The 18,548-nt window shown below is 35.4% G+C and overlaps 1 pseudogene across 1 annotated transcript; it reads left to right on the plus strand.

The window, feature by feature from the left end:
• The first annotated feature begins 8,523 nt into the window (after nucleotides 1-8,523).
• LOC308634399 (ribonucleoside-diphosphate reductase subunit M2 B-like) lies at nucleotides 8,524-9,635 on the plus strand (annotated as a pseudogene). The gene has a single exon. The product of its transcript is annotated as a ribonucleoside-diphosphate reductase subunit M2 B-like (transcript).
• The last annotated feature ends 8,913 nt before the right edge of the window (nucleotides 9,636-18,548 follow it).

Genomic DNA, 18,548 nt, shown 5'->3' on the forward strand with positions numbered 1-18,548 from the left:
TCTCAGTTTCCAAGCAGTTGTCCTGCTGGTTTCCTGGCCTCCCGGGCCCTAGGATGCACTTTCAAATTACCAAACAGGCCTGCAATGAAGGTCAATAAGACTGCAGCACCATTTCAGTTTCAGTTTACATTCCAGCTGACTATAGTTTTCATGTTGGTAAATTAGTTTGGGTAGTTATGTTTGCATGCTTATGCACACATCTGAAAATTATTTATAGTTGTAATACAAATGATTATCTGATGTTTTTCCTTGGGGATGATGGCCTCACAATTTTTCTTAATTCTGATTCACTTGAATTCTATTTTGCTTTTGTCTTCCCATATGTTCCTTAAAGTTTTCTGCTGCAGCAATTTGAGAGAATACATTTGGATAAATGATTATGATGGTGGACACCAATCTAAAATTATGTTATTAATTAAAGATATATGTCTTAACCTTTTTGGGAAAAAACTTCCCACTTTCTTTTTGGTAAAGCATTGCCATAACAAGATTATACTGACCTTGAGAATTTAAAGTCTCTAAATCAAGACTAACTAAAACAAAAATAATATCTACTATTGTGGTTTCCATTGATTTAAAAAACCAATTCAAGTACATACTGTATATTAGAATTTGCTTGTAAAATGGATTATAAAAACCAATGTAAAGTCCTTTACTGAAAAAGTTGCCATAGTAAATAAAAAATAAAGTTCATAATTATAAAAATTCTCTTGTCCTTCTCAACGTTGCCTTCTTTAGTTTATATTTTCTCAATGTCTTCTTTCCACAAAGATATAAATACTGTTCATTTAGTTAATTTTGTTTTACATGCTCCCCTTCACATACACACCACACCTCCAGCCCTGATGGGTGAGTAGGAATTGAGGAACGTTTTCTTCTTCTGTTTCCACAGTTTCAGTCAGTGATCTAGTGCTTCAGTTTTTACTTCAATAAAATATCTGCTTTATATTAGGAAAATATTTAGACAATGGGTATTGAATATTTGAAAAACCCATGCCTTGGATTAGAATGCAGTAGAAGGGGGGAAACATTTTCATTTTAATTATTTTGTTTTACTATTTTTAAACATCACATGTATAGAATACCCTGAAGCAAGAATGGTGTTTAATGAAGTTTTACATAATTGGGGAAGGGAGGCAGGTAGGAAATCTATTTTTTTTAATTTTCCTATTTAATCAAATGTAATAATAAAATATAAAAGGTGGATACACATATACTGGGAAAATGGTTACATACATGCTGGAAAAAGTGTGATTGAATGTGCATGAGTAATAAATTCCATAATGGCATTAACTGCCTCTTAAGATATCTATATTCAAAATTAAGACCATGTAAGTTATTAGTAAGTACTTATAGTGACTCAGATTTTTTTCCTTTTTGTTTGCTCATCAAGTGTGACCATTTTAGTTTCTTCATATTGCTATTGATTCTACATGTAACATTCTGAAAATCTTTTTCCCCCCACAGGAAAAGTCAGTTGAGCAAAAGTTAATGATTCTGGCTTCTTCCTTTGCTAATTGGGTGTAAGTAGTTTGGGTGAGATGGCTTAAATGTGCCACTTGGGGGGTGTACTGAAGTGAAAATGGTAGAGTCCTGGCCTTGGAGCTTATGAACCCACCAGTGTTTTTGTTTGATTGGTTTTGGTTGTTTTTGCAGTGCTGCAGATGGAACCCAGGGCCTGCCCAGGCTAGGGGAGCTCTCTATCACTGGGAAACACACCAGCCCCACAATTGGTTTTAAATGTCACCATTTTCTTCAGAACCTAGCCTTTCCCATGTGTTCCCTGCTCATCATTTTCCTTTGAATGCAACAGTAAAACTCTTGTGCTAACTTTCTGCATTCATTTTCATTTTATTTTAGGCTTGAATTCCCTTGCGCTTTTCTCATCTTTGGTTTTACAGTGTTTATTCTTGGTTGGTTGCATGCCTTCATCTTCCTCTGAAAACCTGGCCTTCTGTAATCTAATTTTATGCAAGAACTCCTCTAGCCATATAAGATATTATAAAATCTGCTTTCTACTTTAGGTTCTTAGAATTTAATTTGAGGATTCTCAACTATGCTAAGCCACCTTCCCTTTTACAGTCTTAGCTCATATGTTCTTACTTCCAAGCTTTGTTTCTTTCGACCCCATTCTCTTCTATAGACAAAATCCAAATATTTTGAAATATCTGGTGTTTTATGCCATTGGATCCCTGAAGAGATTCTTAGGTCTTGCACAGGAGGCTTTCCTTTATCGAGGAGTATCCCCACCCCCCATACTACCACCTCCACAACCCTCATGCTGGCTTCTGTTCTGTGCAAAAATGAGACGAACTCAGAAACTTCCCCATAGGCACTTTCCTGATTTCTCATAAAAGTGATATTGCTAATTTCCAGGTCTCAAAACATGACCTGTTATTTTACCCTTATGTGGGTAAATTCACACCTGTTCTATGTGAATTCTTTGGTAGGTAATATTTTAAGTGAGTACAGAATGGATATCTTCTGTAGCAAAAGCACATCTTAAATGTCGATCTGCTAAAGTGAAAGAAAGGTTACTGTACTACTTTCATTTCCCACAAGAAATGTCATTAATGCCATTTCTATCAGATCCTATAAAGAAACTGCATGCATACTTTCACTGGAAAATGTCCATAGCACTATTTCTCTTATCACCAAACTAGAAAGAATTAAAGTATCCTACACATTAAAATGTGTAAATAAGTTGCTGAGTGTGGAATACTACAAGTAAAATAAGTGAAAAACAGATAAAATCACAAGTGTGATCAATATTGAGTCAAAAAGAAAGTCATAAAAACACTAGGGACTATTCCCCTTCATATAGTGTTCAAATTGGGAAAAACTCACTGCCTTGTTTATAGATATTGACACAGCTCATAAAAGTTTAATGAAAGAAAAGCACCATCAGAAAATACTGAGGACCAGGAATTATAAAACTATACAACTATAGGTAGGTGAGTTTACCAATGATATCTGAAGTCAAGAATCTCAGAGGATGCAGCATGTTAACCAAGAAAGCAAGTGAACCAAAAGCCTGAAGTGGAAATTAGAAACTACTGATTGCATCTGAAACACAAGTCAAATTAGACACACACAGACTTGGAATTCATAGTGGTAGAATACACACTTTGATTAAATGAAAGAATAGATACACCACAAGTGCTTTCCTCCATTATTCCCTCATCAGGTGCTGCTGGGAGGTACCTTTCCCAGACAAACATGGGAGACTTCCTGTAAATGAAGGGAACAAAATTCCTTTCATGAATGAAGTATGGGGGGGGGGGGGGATGTCACACGGGCACATGCCCATGTGGCCCATGCAGTGGGGCATGCCATAGTGTAGATGTTCTATCTTTGTGCTCCTCCACTATGAGTTCTAAACAAAAACCTGAAAATCAAAGCAATCCTTCTGCCTACTGGAATGTTCCAGCCAACATTCTCAACAAGAAAGAGTACTACTGTTGTGGAAAAGAGACCTTATTCAAACAAAGAAGTAAAAATGTCAGGGAGCTAATGCACCTAAAGGGCCTAGTTCTTCTAAACGTAAAGAGAGGTAGGTCAGGATAACAATGTATTTGTAGAAAATCAACAGATGCAGATAGACTAAAAAGGAAAAAAAGGTTTTAAAGGGGAGGAATTATAAAACTAATCATCTGATTCCCAACAATCAAAGAAGCCTGGAAAATAAAGTTAAGGCATTTGAAAGAATATAGAATAAAGATACAAAAAGCAGAGATAATGTAGGAAAATACAATTTCAATATTTTGTTTTTGCATGCTGATTATGTAATAAAAATCTTAATTTTAATAGTTTAATTAGTTTATCTTTTTGCCATTTGAGCATTTTTATATAACTATCACATGCAATTATGAAACACTATGATTTACTTTTACCAATTATTGAAATTCTATTTTTTCTTCTTAACCTACTAATTAGAATTCTCCAAATACGTTTCAATGATGGTAGTTGTAGCCATGCTTTCCTTTAAATACAGACATTGGTTATTACTTGTAAATAGCTATTTTTATGGAAGAATTCTTCCATATTTAATTTTCTAAATGTCCTGTATTGACAAGAGTTATAAATTAGTAAGGGATGTTGAATTTTATCATATCTCTTCACAATATTATGGTTTTGATCATAAGTTTTTCTTACCTTAGCACTTTTTAAAAAAATATTTTTTAGTTGTTGTTGGACCTTTATTTTATTCATCTGTATGTGGTGCTGAGAATCGAAGCCAATGTGTCACACATGCTAGGCAAGCGCGCTACCACTGAGCCACAACCCCAGCCCTACGGTAGCACTTTTTAAAATTATTTTTGGGGGGTTACCAGAGATTGAACTCAGGGGCTCTCAACCACTAAGCCACATCCCCAGCCCTATTTTGTATTTTATTTAGAGACAGGGTCTCACTGAGTTGTTTAGCGCCTCACTTTTTGCTGAGGCTGGCTTTGAACTTGAGATCCTCCTGTCTCAGCCTCCTAAGCCACTGGGATTTCAGGTGTGGGCCACAGCACCTGGCCCTTTAGCACTTTGATGGAATGAATTATATGACTACATTTTCTCTGGATAAAGTATATTGAATTTCTTGAATATGCTTTTTTGTTTGTTTAAGTATTTAGTTTCATGAAGCAATCAAGACTAAGGTTCAGGATTGGGGGAAGAATCTTGTCTCTTGCTGAGGACATTATTTGTCCTTTCTCTCTCTGGGTGCTGGCCAGTCACTCTGTTTACTAGATTGGTGGGCATTGGAGAGGTTTCCCACACTTGGAAATCCTGGGGAGGAACCACATCAGATTTTTTTTTTATTAGAGCTTTATTATACCTAGTAGTAGGGTTCATTTCCAACAAACTCATACATGCATGGAGTTTGATTTCAGTTCATGAACCCTCTCATTTCCCTCCCTGCTTTTCTTCCCAGCCTCTCTCCTTTTTCCCATTCTCTTTCCTCCACTCTTCTGCACTTCCTTCTGCTGGCCTATTAATTTATATTTGGTTATTTCTACCTATGCATAAAGATGAAGTTCCCTGTCATATATGTACAGAACATTTTTTAAGAGTTCATCCTGCATTTTCTTCCCTCACCCATGGCTTTATTCTGCCTCTTGATCTTCTACATTACTATCCTTCTCTCTCCATTTCCTTTCTTTTACTCTTGCTTCCTTATATAAGATAAAACATGGCCTTATGAGTTCATAGCTATTGTGAATTGGGCTGCTATGAACAGAGGCAGCTATATCTGTATAGTATGCCTGTTGTAGATCTTTGGGGAAAATACTAAGGAGTGGGATAACTGAGTCATATGGTAGTTCATCCCTAGTTTTTGAGGAATCTCCACACTGCTTTTCAGAGTGGTTGTCCTATTCTGCAGGCCCACCAACAATGCATAAATGTACCTTTTTCCCCAGAACCTGGACAGCATTTACTACTCATACTCTTGGTCATTGCCCTTCTGACTGGGATGAGATGAAATCTTAGTGTAGTTTTGATTTGCATTTCCCTGATTGTTAGATATGTTGAACATTTTTTCATATATTTGTTGGCCATTTGTGTTTTTTCTCTTCAGAAGTTTCTGTTTAGTCTGTTTGTCCATTTATTGATTGGGTTATTGGGTTGTTGGGGTTTTTTTGTTTGTTTTTGTTTTTTGGTGTTAACTCTGAATTCTTCATGTATTCTAGATATTAATCTCCTATCAGGAGAGTAGCCGGCCAAGATTTTCTCCCATTCTATAGGCACTCTCTTCATACTCTCATCATTTCCTTTGCTGCACAGAAGTTTTTTAGTTTGATGACATCCAACTCATTGATTCTTGGTTTTATTTCTTGTTTTTTGGGAGTCTTGTTAAGGAAGTTGGCACCAGCACCTGTATGATGGAGCGTTGGCCCTATGTTTTCTTCTAGTAATAGTAAAATTTCTGGTCTAATTCCTAAGTCTTTGATCCATTTCTATTTGAGTTGTATGCAGGGTGAGAGATAGGGGTCCAGTTTTATTTTTCTACCTATAGCTTTCCAATTTTCCCAACACCATTTGTTTGAAAGTCTGTCTTTTCTCCAAAATGTAAATTGGCACCTTTGTCAATTATCAGACGGCTATAGGTATGTGGATTTGTCTCTTGGGTCTTCTATTCAGTTCCATTAATATTCATGTCTATTTTGATGTCAATACTATGCTGTTTTTGTTACTACAGCTCTGTAGTATGATTTTCAGATCAGGTGGTATTATGCCTCCTACTTTGCTTTTCTTTCTTAGTATTGCTTTGGCTATTCTGAGTCTCTTATTCTTCCAAATGAATTTAAAAATTATTTTCTCTAATTTTGTGAAGAATACCATTGGTATTTTGATGCAGATTGCTTGGAATACAGATATACTGCTTTTGAGTAGTATGGCTATTTTGACAATCTTAATTCTTCCTATCCAAGAACATGGCATGTTTTCATCTTCTAAGTTCTTCTTCAGTTTTTTTCTTCAATGTTCTATAATTTTCATTGTAGAGCTCTTTTGCCTCCTTGGTTAGATTAATTCCCCTGGTGGTTGTTGTTTTTGTTTTGTTTTGATATTATTATGAATAGGATTGTTTTCCTTGTTTCTTCCTTGGCTGAATCTTGGTTTTCAAACAGGGAGTGTCGGTTTTGTCCACACAGAGAAGCTTTCTTATATGAGGTGACCTTCTACTCAGCAGTGGGGTCGGGATGAGCTTGTTCATGTATGGCTAATCAAAAGTGACCCAGGTGTGCCTGTCACTGCTTATCAAGTTGCCACTCTCAGCATCCCACTTATATGGAAGACAAGGGAATACATAATTACAGGTAGGCAATGACTTACATGTTTAAAATGTGGGTACAATACCAATCTAACCCATAAACTCCTAAGGAGACAGAATGAAAAAGAGGGAAGTGACTTTTGTCATTCATTGTATTAATATTTCCTTTTTCTCTTCAAAGATTAAAGGTCTAATAATAGCTATATCAAATGTCACCCCCTCAAAAAATCTGCCTTGTTTCCCATATTTAAAATTGTAAAACCATTCTGCTTATCCCAAATTTATCTCTTTTTAACTTACTATTAATTCATTTAGTATGTGTAATGCTTAATATGTTTCCTCTTTCATTAGTTCATAAGCATTATAAGGGCAGGATTTTTGTTAGTTTTGTTAACTTGAAATAGCACATAGAAGATATTTGGTAAATATTATTTAAAAGAATAAGTGAACAGAAGTAGATAGTACTGAAAATTTTGTGTACTGCCTACACATGTGGATATATGTATGTTCGTACATAATGGTCCCTTGATATCATGAGGGATTGATCTCGGTACCCCCATGGCTATCAAAATCCTCAGATGTCCAAGTCTTTTATGTAAAATGGCATAGTACTTACATATAACCTACATGTATGTTCCTGTGTAGGTTGTCATATCTAGATTATGTATAATACCTAAAACAATGTAAATGTTGTTGAAAGTAGTTACACAGTATTGTTAATGCCTAATGCTATGTAAACATTACTGAAAGAGTAGTTACATGATATTGTTTAGGGAATAATGAACAACAACAACAAAAACCTGTACAAGTTCAGGACAGATACAGCCAGCCAACCTAACTACACAGTACAAGTCAGCAACAACCTAACATCTCTAATATTTTCAATTCTAGTGTAGTTGAATGTTCATATGCAGAAACCAAGGATATGGAGGGCAGACTGTATATGCACACTGAACATCTATGTATATTTTGCATATTATATTTAAGAGTTATATTTTTACTTGTATCTGCATACATTGTACATAAGTAATTGGTAATTTTTTTTAATTATTTTTGGTGCAGTTTAACCCAAAATATATGTAATGTCTAACCTAAACTTAGCAGTACCTTGGGTATGTTTCTCTTAAGGGGGATAATTGTTAAGGGAATTATAGGGAAAATGACTCCAACACTGATTGATGTATGATTTTTTTCTTCTTTGCCACTTTGCATTAATGGCATATAAAACTTGTAAGAAATCTATTTTTCCAGGTCTCTGGAAAGATCACCAGATTGCATGTAGAGAGAAAGTCTTGCTCTTTTTCTAAAATACAGTTACCCTATTGCAGGCTATTGTGAAAACATCAACTAATGGAATAATCAAGAAGACTTTGAAAAGTTAGGCTACTTCAGGCAGGGATCTTCCAGAGAAGATAGGAGGGAATGGAGTTAATAAAAGAACTAACTAGCATAGATAGCTCTAGTAAGAGGGTTCTCTTCATTGTCATGGGCAAGAAGGGATATTTGTAGCACGGCAAATGAGAAAATTATGAAAAAAAATTGCCTAGTTAAGTAAATACAGAAGAGCAGGACTGACATTTTTATACCACATTGTCCATTTGAAAAAAAAAAAAACTTTCTTTTTTTTTTCTTACGAACTTAATTTTCTCAGTGGAGAAAGGTTCGAGTTAAACTATTTTTTTTCAAAATTAAAAGTGAGCCATGAGGCCACCTGGAGCCTGTCCTAGTTGAGTGCTGACCTGCTACGCTCTAGCATCTCTGCGATGAGTGACCTGGAAAGACTGGAAACAGCCATGTCCTAGCAGGATGAGAGGTTATCATCAGATAACAAGGAAAAGGAAGTGAAGTCTAATGAAGAGCTGTTGTTAGGAAAGAGTGCTTGCCAATTTGTCATATTTCCAATTCAGTACCCCGATATTTGGAAAATGTATGAACAGGCACAGGCATCCTTCTGGACAGCAGAAGAGGTTGACTTATCAAAGGATCTCCTTCACTAGAACAAGCTTAAATCTGATGAGAATTATTTTCTCTCTCATATTTTAGCTTTTTTTTTTTTTTTTTTTTTTTGCAACCAGTGATGGAAATGGAAATGAAAATTTGGTGGAGAGCTTTAGTCAGGAGGTGCAAGTTTCAGAGGCTTGCTGTTTCTGTGGTTTTCAAATTCTCATAAAGAATGTTCACTCAAAGATATACAGTTTGCTAATAGATACTTGAATCAGAGATCCCAAGAAAGGGGAATTTTTATTTAATGCAATTAAAACAATGCCATACATTAAGAAAAAAAGCAGACTGGGCCCTGTGATGGATAGTAGATAGAAAGTCTACTTTTGGGGAAAGAGTGGTGGCCATCAGTTCTGTGGAAGGAATTTTCTTCTCAGGATCTTTTGCTACTATTTTCTGGTTAAAGAAGAGAGGTCCCATCCCTGGACTCACATTTTCCAATGAGCTGATCAACAGAGATGAAGAACTTCTCTATGACTTTGCTTGCCTAATGTTTCAGTACTTAGTAAATAAGACTTCAGAAGAAAAGGGTGAGGGAGATCATTGTTAATGCTGTCAAAATTGAGCAGGAGTTTTTAACAGAAGACTTGCCAGTTGGCCTCATTAGGATGAACTGTGTTTTGATGAGCCAGTATATTGAATTTGTAGCTGAAAGATTACTTGTGGAACTTGGATTCTCAAAGGTTTTTCAGGCAGAAAATCCCTTTGATTTTATGGAAAACATTTCTTTAGAAGGGAAAACAAATTTCTTTGAGAAACAAGTTTCAGAGTATCAGCATTCTGCAGTTTAGAAACTACAGAGAATGTCTTTACCTTGGATGAAGATTTTTTAAATCCTCCCCCACAGAAAGGCCTTATAACCTGTAATTGGTAAATGAAAGTCTATTTTTCTCTACTTAAAAAAAAACAACATATTTACTTTAAAGACATGGGAATTTTATCAAAAGGAAATCTAAAAACAAATTTTAATTACATTGAATTCGTATAAATACACTCTAATTTTCCTGTACAATAAGAGTTACTTTTTGTGTTGTTACTAGAATATATTGGGGTGTAGGGTCAGATATGGGTTTCAGGTTCTGCCCTTACTCCTTTTTGTCACTCTTGGCAAATCAATTAATCTCCGTAAACCTCAGAGTACTTATTTTAAAAATAGGTATAATAATAGATCCTAAATTCATAGAGTAATATGAGGATTAAGTGCTTAGTTAGTACTACCACCACTACCACCACCACTATCGTTATTATTGATAGGGTTAATTGTAGTGATATTATAACATGTCCTCTCCCCCAAATAATTATGATTCTAGAGCCTAAGATCTAGAAATAATTAGATCCCTATATTTTTACTATTTTGGGGAAGAATGTAAGAATTACCTTAGAAAGATCATAATTATCATCCACATGAGAATAACTTCCTTGAATTTCTCAGTAGAAATGAAATTTAGTTCTTAGTCACTTTAGGAGGGATACTGTATCATGGAGTAGAATCTGGAGGTTATCATGGCAGTTGACCTTATAAGCAAAATGATTCTTCTACTTCAGAATTAAAATGGTAACTGTTGCTAAATTTAGCCCTGGAATGTTTAGAACCAGGATGAATTGGCTAGAATAGCATTTCCAAAGAATATTCTCAGAGCTATTAGCCCCTCTAGATGTGTGTGTGTGTGTGTGTGTGTGTGTGTGTGCGCGCGCGCGCGCGCGCATGCAAGAAAAAGGAATTTGGAGGTCAGATGAATTTGGGAAATGCTGTACACTGCATATTTCTAGAATGTGCATTTAGTACCTCAAAGACTGAGAAAGTCTACAGTCCAGATACTAATCTCTCCTTGTACATTCCAAACATACTCAACACAGATCTGTTTTTCACCTGTTAAGATCCCCTCAGTAGTTTTCCTCAAAACATACCGTGGGAAAAGCTGCCTAGAATCATTTCTACAAACAGGAAATGGACTAAGGGAAATTTTGGTAGGGATTATTGAATCATTTCAGATTTGTATCAAGCTGGGGAAGGTACCCAAGACTGATTTCAGCTACATTTCTTAATATTCTTAAAATTCTTTTATGCTATTAAAAAATAAATAGAAGTGAGCCATGTGAAGTCTAGAATAAACTTGGTGAAGATTGCATTAGTCGTTTGTCTTTGCTTCAATAGAGAATAAAATGGAATTAATGTAAGCTTTTTCCAATCTGTGAGGTCCTGCAGTGTATCCTGCAGATATACCCTCACCTGAACTTTTGATGTCCCCATTTAATGGCATTTTCAATCTTGGCATTCTAAGTACATGTAAGGATTAATCTCTTCCAAACTCATTAAAAACCAGAATGCTGGAAGTTGTGTTTCTGGTTTGTTGTTTTTATAATTGTACTTAGGTTTGCTAAGTCACTGTTGTGCATAGTAGGGTGTAGTAGAAGTACAGCAAATCAAGTTTTGCACAGAACATTCACATTTACAGGAATACTCACGTTTAGAGATTATGAACAAAACTGTGCTTTTGTCCCACTTTTAAAAAGTAAAGCAATAGAATCACTATGTGTGCTTCACTTTCTATTAAATATGAACAGCTGAGTATATAAGAGGCTCATTCAGTGGGTCAAGAGACAACACTATGAATACCTGTGTAATATGTGGTCAAATCTAGATGCTAGTGGGAGTTGGACCTCTGATCCTGACCTGAAGAGAGGACTTATTCATTACATAAATTAACAAGAGGGGGGGGATATGGGTCTGCGTTCTATCTGTTGACAAGTAAAATGAGCAATTCATTAGTTTTTTGGTTGTCTGAAAAAATATATTTTTGTAAGAAATTAAAAATACAAAAATTGAATTAAATATAGTCATAATGTCAGCATCCAAGTTGAATAGACCAAACACATGAACATGAACTAGAAATAAAGGATATCTGAACAATATAGTAGATTTATTTACTACAACATTGATTTTTGGATTCTATGAACCAAAAAGGTCTTATTTTCAAGAGAAAAAAAATGGAGTAATTTAGAGATTTCTAAAATTCAGCTGTTAAGTAAAACACAAAAAAATCACATAAGCACTGGGAAAGGTGGCACATGCATGTAATCCTAGTGACTCAGGAGACTAAGGCAAGAGGATTGTGAGTTCGAAACCAGCCTCAGCAAAAGTGAGGTATTAAGTAATTCAGTGAGACCCTGTCTCTGAATAAAATACAAAATAGGGCTGGGGATGTGGCTCAGTGGTTGATGCCCCTGAGTTCAATCCCCAGTACAAAAAAAAAGTATATAAGCTATATTATCTGACTGTAGAGGTATAACTATTGAATTACTATAATTAATAAGGCATATCTGACTATAGTGCTAAAAGAGAATAGAATAAAAATATAAAAATTATACTGATTACAACAGAACTAGAAATAATACTTATATCAAGGAGATTATAACAAAAAAATTTTAATTGAAAGGTTTATAAGAACAGACACTGCTGATGATTATTAAATGAAGCCCAAGTGTTTGATGAGGCAAACTAATGGTATTAAACTCTTCTTTTATAAATTAAAATAAATTTAATAAATGGGCTAAAGTTGAAATCCAAGAATTGGGAAATGTAATTTTTTAAAAAGCAGCTGAAGATAACAAATGAAATTACTATGAATAAGTGTAGATGTGATAAAATTAAAACAGAAATAAATAAGTAGACTGAACATTGACTGGTTAATTGAATAAAGCATCCTAAGTGCTGTGTAGTCTTTCTGATGTGGGGATTATCATTTGAAAAGCAAAAATTTTCTACTTCCTGCCTACATACTATATTTCTCTTCCCCCAAATGAGTACCCATCCTAGTGGTTTATTATCTACACTTTGAATCTAACTTCTGCCAGTTTAAAGTGTGAAAAAAGATATATAGTTTTGTTTTTATCTCTTCAGACATACATCACATACTTTAGAACTTTCTTTTTAAAATTTACTATTGAGTGTTTTGAAAGATATTCACAGGGTTGTTCAATCAGCACCTCCAAGGAGCATCCTGTAGGCGTTAGCAGTCATTCTGTATTTCTCCTTCCTGCTTGTATCTGGGTTTCTACTATTTTACTTTTTGTTTCCACAGGTTTGCCTGTCCTGAACAGTTTATTCGAATAGAATCAGATTAGAGTGGCATGTTGGCACTTGGCCTCTTTCATAAACATTTTAGCATAATGATTTCAAGACTCATCCATACTTTGCATGTATCATCTCTCTTTTCATTTTTAGGAATGATCGTGTTCTATTGGTTGGCTTACTATACATGTTCATCCATTTGTCATTTAATGGACATTTAGATTATTTCTACTTTCTGGCTATTATAAGATACTGCTATTAGAAATGCTCACACATGTTTTAGTGCGTATGTTTTTTATTTTCTTGGACACTACCTAGAAGTTGAAGTTTCAGGTCATATAGTAAGTGTATGTTTCACTTTTTCAGGAACTGCCTGTTTTCCACAGTGGCTGCATATTTTTACATTCCCACCAACCATGCCTTAGGCTTCTAATTTCTCCAAACTTTGTCAACATTTTATTGTCTGTCTTTTTGATTGTAGCCATACTAGTGAGTGGGAGGGAAGATATTATCTCATTGAGGTTTTGATTTGCATTTTCATAATAACTAATGATGTAAAGTGCTCTCAAGTGCTTATTGGCCATCGTTCTATCTTCTTTGGAGAAATGTCTAGTGAAATTCTTGGTCCATTTTGGAGGGATGGAAGATACTGGGGATTGAACTCAGGTGCACTCTACCACTGAGCCACATCTCCAGCCCTATTTTGTATTATATTTAGAGACAGGGTCTTATTGACTTGCTTAGTGACTCACTAAATTGCTGAGGCTGGCTTAGAACTCATGATCCTCCTCTTGCCTCAGACTTACAGGAGTGTGCCACTGTACCTGGCCTCTTGGTCCATTTTTAAAGTGGGTTATTTTTGTTTTTAATCAATTGAGTTGTAAATGTTATTTACATATTCTGGATATATGTGTATATTTTTTTCAAAATTTTTATCTCTTTTGTTTTAAAGCAAGATCACAAAGATTTATATGTATGTTTAAGAGTTTTGTAGTGTTCGAGCTTACATTTATTTTTAATTAGTTTCTCCATTTACTTAATGGTTATGGTGATTGGCAACTCTTACATTTAGATATATGAACCATTTTCATTTGTAATCTATTCTTGCACATATGCTGGGTAACAAGTCAGCTTTATTATTTGCATTGGAGATCCAGCTTTCTCAACACTGTTTGATGGAAAAAATTCCTCTTCCCATTGAATTGTTTGAATACCCTTGTTGAACATGAGATGTGAAGAAGTAGATATGTTTATTTCTTAACTCTAAATTCTATTCCATATATGGTATCCCCACATAGTCCTCATTAATGTAGCTTGTAGTAAGTTTTTAAAATCAGGAAGTATATACCCTTCAACCTTGTTTGTTCAGTTATTTTGGCCTGTTGTTAAACCCTTGCATTTCCCTATGTATTTTAAGATCAGCTTGCAAATGTCTGGACAAACACCAGGTGAGACCGTCATTGTGATTGTGTTGCATCTGTTGGCCCATTTAGTGTGATTGTTCTCTTAACCACATTGCATCCTCTTATCCATGAAAACAGACTGTCTCCCCTTTCTTCACTGCCTCATGGTTTTTCATGCACAAGTTTTGCACTTCTTTTGTTAAATTTATCCCTCAATAGTTTAGTCATTGTTAATTTCATTTTTGAATTATTACTAGTATACAGAAATACAACTGATTTTTGTATACTGACTTTGTGTTTTGCCACTTTTTTGAACTCATTTGCTAGCTCTAATGGTTTCTTTTAAAAATGTTTCAAGATTTTCTATATACACTCCATCTCATCTGCAAATACAGATTGTTTTACTGCTGCTTTTTCAGGATGCTTGTCGTTTCTTGTTGTTTTTTTTCCTCCCTCTATTTATTGCCCTGGATACAACCTTCAATACAATGAATAGATATAGTAGTAAGAGTGGGCATTCTGTCTTATTTTCCATCTTGGGATGTTTTCACCATTAATTATGTTGACAGTGTTGTTCGTTGTTTTTTTTTTTTTTTTTTTGGTTTGTTTTGTTTTAATTATTGTCCTCCCTATCAATTTGAAGACATTGTTCTCTCTTCTTAATTTGGTAAGTGGTTTTATCTTGAAAGCATTTTGGTAAGTGCTTTCTCTGCATCTACTTAGATGTCATGTGAAGATATTTATTCTTTATTTTATTAAGGTGATACGATCTTGATTGATTTTTGGATGTTGTATTCCTATGATATATTCCTCTTGGTCACAGTGTACAATCCTTTTGGTATGTTGTCACATTCCATTTGCTAGTATTTTATTGGGATTTTTCATAATGAATGTTTGTCTGCAAATATTTTTCCTTTCATGAATTTAGTCTGATTTTAGTCTTAGGATAAAAATGGCCTCTTAGAAACTGAAAGGTGTTTTCTGCTCTTCTGTTTTACAGTGTCTGGTGAAGTATTAGTTTAATTTTTGAATATTTGGTAGAACTCATCAGTGATGCCATCTAGTCCTGGACTTTGAGTGACATTTTTGTTGTCTTAGGTATATTCAGATTTTCTTTTTTCTCGTGAGTTCATTTTGATGTTTTCTATTATTGTAGGAATATGTCTTTCTTCATTGGAAGAACAGAGTCACGTAGTATTCAGGTGATTAAACTTGTAGTAGTCACATCACTCAATCTGTTAGCATTTAAGTGTTCATAGTATTCCCTTATAATCCTTTTATTTCTATCATGTTGTTTGTAGCAGCTCCTTTCTTAGTCGTTATTTTACTAATTTGAATTTTTTTTCTTTTCCTTAAGTCAATCAGCCTAAAGATTGGCCAATTTTGTTGGTTTTTCAAATGAAGCAACTTTAGCCTATGTTGACTTTATATTTTCATTTCATTTATTTACTTCCTTGTATTTGTAGAAATAGATAAAGCAATCATGAAATTCATATGGAAAAATAAAAAACCCAGAATAGCAAAAGCAATTCTAAGCAGAAAGTGTGAATCAGGCGGTATAGCGATACCAGATTTCAAACTATATTACAGAGCAATAGTGACAAAAACAGCATGGTACTGGTACCAAAACAGGCGGGTGGACCAATGGTATAAAATAGAGGATACAGAGACTAATCCACAAAGTTACAACTATCTTATATTTGATAAAGGGGCTATAAGCATGCAATGGAGGAAGGATAGCATCTTCAACAAATGGTGTTGGGAAAACTGGAAATCCATATGCAACAAAATGAAACTGAATCCCTTTCTCTCACCATGCACAAAAGTTAACTCAAAATGGATCAAGGAGCTTGATATCAAATCAGAGACTCTGCGTCTGATAGAAGAAAAAGTTGGCTCTGATCTACATATTGTGGGGTCGGGCTCCAAATTCCTTAATAGGACACCCATAGCACAAGAGTTAATAACAAGAATCAACAAATGGGACTTAATTAAACTTGAAAGTTTTTTCTCAGCAAGAGAAACAATAAGAGAGGTAAATAGGGAGCCTACATCCTGGGAACAAATTTTTACTCCTCACTCTTCAGATAGAGCCCTAATATCCAGAGTATACAAAGAACTCAAAAAATTAGACAATAAGATAACAAATAACCCAATCAACAAATGGGCCAACGACCTGAACAGACACTTCTCAGAGGAAGACATACAATCAATCAACAAGTACATGAAAAAATGCTCACCATCTCTAGCAGTCAGAGAAATGCAAATCAAAACCACCCTAAGATACCATCTCACTCCAGTAAGATTGGCAGCCACTATGAAGTCAAACAACAACAAGTGCTGGCGAGGATGTGGAGAAAAGGGTACACTTGTACATTACTGGTGGAACTGCAAATTGGTGCGGCCAATTTGGAAAGCAGTTTGGAGATTCCTGGGAAAGCTGGGAATGGAACCACCATTTGACCCTGCTATTGCCCTTCTCGGACTATTCCCTGAAGACCTTAAAAGAGCATGCTACAGGGATACTGCCACATTGATGTTCATAGCAGCACAATTCACAATAGCTAGACTGTGGAACCAACCCAGATGCCCTTCAATAAATGAATGGATAAAAAAAATGTGGCATCTATACACAATGGAGTACTATGCAGCAATAAAAAATGACAAAATCATAGAATTTGCAGGGAAATGATGGCACTAGAGCAGATTATGCTTAGTGAAGCTAGCCAATCCCTAAAAAGCAAATACCAAATGTCTTCTTTGATATAATGAGAGCAACTATGAACAGAGCAGGGAGGAAGAGTAGGAAGAAAAGATTAACATTAAACAGAGACATGAGATGGGAGGGAAAGGGAGAGAAAAGGGAAATTGCATGGAAATGAAGGGAGACCCTCATTGCTATACAAAATTACATATAAGAGGTTGTGAGGGGAATGGGAAAATAAACAAGGAGAGAAATGAATTACAGTAGATGGGGTAGAAAGAGAAGATGGGAGGGGAGGGGACGGGGGATAGTAGGGGATAGGAAAGGTAGCAGAATACAACAATTACTAATAGGGCATTATGTAAAATTGTGGATGTGTAACCGACGTGATTCTGCAATCTGCATTTGGGGTAAAATTGGGGGTTCATAACCCACTTCAATCTAATGTATGAAATATGATGTCAAGAGCTTTGTAATGTTGTGAACAACCAATAAAAAAATTAAAAAATAATAAAAAAAAACAAATATGTCCCTCAAACTCTCATGTGTGAGAGAATTTACTTCAGAGATGAAATGATTTGACTGTGAAGGATGTAACCTAATGAGTGGATTAATTCACTGTTTTAGATTAATTGTATGGTAATTTTAGGAAGGTATGATGTAGCCAGAGGAAGTAGGTCATTAGGAGGTGTGCATTTGGGGTTTATATTTTGTCCCTGGTGAGTACAGCTCACTCTCTACTTCCTGGTTGCCATGTCCTGATTTGCTTTCATTTACCTTCTGCCATGATATTCTGCCTCATCTCAGGCCAAGAGCTATGGTGTCAGCCAACAAGGGACTGAACTTCTGAGCCAAAATAAACTTTCCTCCACTAATTTTTCTTATCAGGTCTTTTGGTCACAGCAATGCAAAGGTGACTGAAACAGAAATTGTTACTGAGAAGTGGGATCATTGCTGTGACTAACCTGATCATGTGACTCAAAAGCTTTTGGAGCTGGTTGGCAGGAATTTTTCAAAATTTAGAGAAACAAGATGGGAAAAGCTTTAGCTGTTGTAAATGGGGCTTAATGGGAAATTCTGATGGGAGCTCAGAAGACCAAAATACTGATAGGACTGTGAACAGTAAAGATTGGCTCATGAAGTTTCAGAGAAGGAAGACAACTCTGTTGGAAATTGGACTAGAGGTCATTTATGTTCCAATCTGGCAAATAAGTTGTCTGCATTTTGCCTATGGCCTGAGAATATCTGTGAGTCTGAATTTAAAAGTGTTTGACTGATTAATCTGGCAGAGGAAATTTTAAGATAGCACAGCATTTGGCGGTGGTATGGATATTGCTTGTCAGCTTTTTCCCAAGTTTGCTGTGATAATCAGGAGCAAAGCGCAGACCAGAAATATTTGGAAAGAGATCATAGGGACTAAAGAGATGCTAAGTATTTTATAAAAAGACAATAGGAAAGATGATTTGAAGGCATCTCAGGAACTGATAAGACCATGCCTATTTCAGGCTCAAGGATGAAAAAGTAAAAATTTTGTTGAGGAGAGACCATGGGGGCACCCACTCTGCATATCAGGTGCCTAGGACGTTGTTTCACCGTGTGGAATCACAG

This window comes from Spermophilus citellus (genome assembly GCF_964194105.1).
Source record: "Spermophilus citellus genome assembly, chromosome: 15".
Classification (NCBI taxonomy): Eukaryota; Metazoa; Chordata; class Mammalia; order Rodentia; family Sciuridae; genus Spermophilus; species Spermophilus citellus.